The sequence below is a fragment of the Micropterus dolomieu genome, linkage group LG20 (assembly GCF_021292245.1).
Source record: "Micropterus dolomieu isolate WLL.071019.BEF.003 ecotype Adirondacks linkage group LG20, ASM2129224v1, whole genome shotgun sequence".
Classification (NCBI taxonomy): domain Eukaryota; kingdom Metazoa; phylum Chordata; class Actinopteri; order Centrarchiformes; family Centrarchidae; genus Micropterus; species Micropterus dolomieu.
In genome coordinates this window covers 1468848-1472849 of record NC_060169.1, presented here as the reverse complement: position 1 = coordinate 1472849, position 4002 = coordinate 1468848, and the positions used below count along the sequence as shown (strand labels likewise).

The following is a 4002-nucleotide window of genomic DNA, read 5'->3' as shown; positions in this document are numbered from 1 at the left end:
GTCCTGGGCAGAACTGAAGAAGTCCTTTGGATAACTATGACCTGGATGACTGAGAATCTTCATAGATAACCTGAGATTATTTATACGGCTGGATTATATTATATATAACAGTTGAAGGAAGAGGAGGAGCTGCAGGAGAAGGAGGAGGAGGACAATGGAACCAGAAACAGTGGCAGGTACAGGGCCTGTGCAGGGCTGGGTCAGCAATCATCCATAGATAGAATTAGAGAATGGATTATTATTAGTTATATTTATTACTGATGTTCTTCTCATGCATATGTAGCTGTATAATCAGCACAAGCAGAGTCGGGGTCCAGCACAGGGGAGCTGAGCCAGGGAGAGGCCAACCCAGAGCTGAAGCTGCTCTACTTTATGAGACTGCATTGTAGATTTTGATTATTTTAACCTATTTTAGTGTTCTGACTGACTCAGGCTGCCTGACCTGGTCTTCCTCAGTGCAGTGGTGCCAAATACAAACTAACAGGCAGGTGTCATAAAAAGTCTCTTGAAGGTCTTCGTCATAATGAAATCTCCGTCTCACAGTCCCCGGCTGAATTTCAGTCCCAGTACATCCCTGAGTTGCACTATTCGTTTACTCTTACTTCTTCCCCTAGGTGTTTACCAGCACGTCTCATGAGACGTGGAAGTAAAGTTGAACACAAAAGAAGCTTATTAATGTAACTAAACAACATGTGTGGAAATATAAAAGGTATATTTTATTGTTTTTGGTTTATTTTCTGCGTTGCTCTCCTACTTCTCCTTCTTTTTATCCTCCTCTTACCAAGATGCCAGGGATGGCTGTCGTGGAAATCCGTTTCCTGGTGAGGGGTTGAGCAAATAATTGAGTTACAACAAACCGTAAGAATTTAACAAAATAGAATAAACAAAGAAGTACTACAACACAAATCAGCTGCACCAGAGGTTCTGTCTCCAAAGACAGTCACTAATGTCTGGCCCAGAGCAAAGGGCTGCATGATCATTTACACAGTCTGGGTTTCTATGTTTTGGGGAACAAAAGATCCTCTCCCAGCCTTGACTGGTCTCAGCCCAAACAGCAGCGGAACAGAAAACAACTCCACATCCCTGTCCTAAACCCTACACATGTGGACAGACTAGAATGATGAGAATAATAATGAAAGGAACAGGTTAAAGATTAAAACAATGTATAAGACATAATAATAGAAAAACAGCACTCTTATAAGTACTTACATAAATGACTTTAAGTATAAGAAGAAAACAATTTTCTGCCGTCACAATGGCCACATCATGCTACCTCCTCTTTCTTCTGTGGTTTCTGGCAATAAAAGAAAAAAACAACATATAAAACAATTGTAATTGGTTAAGTGCAGTAAAGTTCACTTTAAATAGACTCCACCACCACACATAAAACATGGCTTAATAATAATCAAAATTTTAGATTTTTTTTTTTGAAGTCTCAGTTTTTAGCTTAGCCTATGGTATTTTACACAGCATAAATTAGCCTAGCGGCTAGCGTACTTTTCCTCTCCTCATAGCTTAACAAATAACATGTATTACTTATACTGTGTCTTACTCACCGCTGGTAAAGTCACTGCCTCTCCCGATACAACACCACGGTTCAATTTTCAGCCTGAACGTACGTTTTAAAACAGCAGCTGCTCGTAGTGAGAGCAACAAACAAAAGCAATCACAGCTAACTAACAGTGTTGTAGAAAGTGTGAGAAAAATCCCCTGCCTTTCCGGGCTTGGTCGTGTAGATATCTTTCTGTGTTGATGCTTTATTGATGTTTGTAAGTTGTTCCTCAAATGTAAGTCGCTTTGGATAAAAGCATCTACCAGCATCTGTCCTGTTAGCTAAAACAGGACAGACGCTGGCAAACAACTTTAGCTGAAAATAAGCCAAGCCGCTAAAATGCACTGTTAGCGAAATGTTAGCGAACCTGAACTAAAGTGTTTTTTAAGCGGCTAACACAAACCAAACTATTTAATCTGCTACACTAAGCTGCTAACTGTGTTAGCTCTTTAATTCAAAGGCCAGCTAACATGCAGCTAAAGATTAACTAAAGTAGAGTGACCGTATGCTTTCTTTTTCCTGAACATGTCCTCTTTTTGGGACCTGAGAAATGCATCCAGCTGGGATTTATAAATCCCCCAACATGTCCAAGATTCGCTTCTGTCCACTGCTTGTGTGGCTCTACACAAGGTGACAGATAGCTAAACAGATGTCTTAGATACTGATAGGGTTAAATGATGAGTGAGACGTGGAAGTAAAGTTGAACACAAAAGAAGCTTATTAATGTAACTAAAAACACAGAAGAATTGTACATGATGAAATTAAACAGACAGCTGCCCTCCACATGGTAAAAAGATGATGTAATTATCTATAAATCTCACCAAATATGAAATTTTACAACAACATATGCACTTATTTATAAAACAAAACACTAAATTTAACTCACAATCAAAGCTTCTCCAGGGTTCAATACAGGTGGATGCCGAAGATTAAACAAAGATGTCCTGAAGCACCTTATTTTCCCAAACTAACTGCAAAATGGCTGGTCTGAACTATGACCCTACCCATGTGATCACAATTAACCAATACAGCAATGACATTCAGCTGACAGCTGTCTTAAAGTAACCACTAGGAGGTGCTAGTTGCCTATAATCTGCATGTCACCATCGGTCGGTCATGTAGGCCTTCACGTCCTTCATGCAAACGTTGGTCTAAAGCCGTGTGAGGCGGGTCTCCCCAAGGGGGGCTCCAAACTGTTTCAGGGGTGATAAGTGAAACAATATCACATTCCTTATTGCATTAGTTATCAAAAGGAGATCACATAGAATAGCCTACATGCATGAGAGTTCAGAGACACAGTAGTTGTCCTCCCATCAGAGTCAGAAACTAATAAATGGCTTAGGACAGAACTTTTTAAAAACTATTTGGTGCAGTCAGAAGTTATGTCAAACAGCAATATTAGGCTGTTTTGGCTCAAATGCTGAGTGTCTACGGGATAAAATAATATAATCATGATCCCATAGGTATCCAGGAATTGAGCGAAACTTACCAGGTAAACTAAAGATGTGGTGGGCTTGGAGTTTCCCAAGCTTTGACTGAGGGGAGGCCCGCAGTCTCAGACTTTAAAAAGCCCTGGTCTAAACTCTGTCTCAATCATCACCTCAGCACCATAGCAGCAGCCAAGAGACAGAGCAGCAGCTTGCTTGTCAACAGTGACACACGGCGCCTGATGTGGGCCGATACTTCTTCATTTAACTTGTTGGCACATCCGGACTTTTTCTTGCGTACCGGCACTTCTCACAAGCTGCCGGTACTCTTTTCTGCCCTCAGTTGAGACCATGAGAACCTGACAGCATGAGGACAGGACATTTGAGACGGTGTCTATTCACAACAGATTAACAGAGTTTTAGTTGGATACAGTGATCACAGCTGTGTGTTATTATCTGTCCTTTCATCCTGTGAGACTTTCCTGATACTTTATCATGGTAATGCACCTTTAAGAGATCTGATTAGGGGTTTACATGAACACAGAAAACAGGTTTCTTCATCAGATATCCAGCTGTGCTAACAGGTTTATTCTTAAAACTGGAGAGAGGAAGGAAAGCAGGAAGGAGGGACGAAAGGTAAGGAATTTACTGGGGGTGAGCGAATACACCATATCTGTATCTGATCAACTAACAACCCTATCTGTTTCTGTACCATTACACAGGAAGTAGGTGGGACTACCCTGAATTTGTTCATTTAAGTCTGAAATTTATGTGCGTTGATCAGAAGTTGATGTATTTATTCGAAAATGATTTACACAACAGCCTCAGAATTTAACTTCAGAGCAACATTTCTTATCACAAGAATACAAATGAGTACAAATACATGTGTATAAAAATACATGTTAGTCAGCAACTTAGTGCCCGGTGCTGAAATTGTACTGTTAGTAGACCGTGCTTGAAGTGGAAATAAATAGGCGCCAGTACTCCCAGGTGACATTTGGCTAGCACTGCTCCATCGTGGCA

General features: G+C 40.6%; 1 long non-coding RNA gene across 1 annotated transcript; it reads right to left on the bottom strand.

Moving 5' to 3' along the window:
• Window positions 1–693: 693 nt before the first annotated feature.
• Window positions 694–1397, bottom strand: LOC123958624. Its single transcript, XR_006822127.1, has 2 exons — window positions 1210–1397; window positions 694–818 (listed from the first exon to the last, which is right to left on the bottom strand). It is a non-coding gene; the product is annotated as an uncharacterized LOC123958624 (long non-coding RNA).
• Between the last annotated feature and the right edge of the window lie 2605 nt (window positions 1398–4002).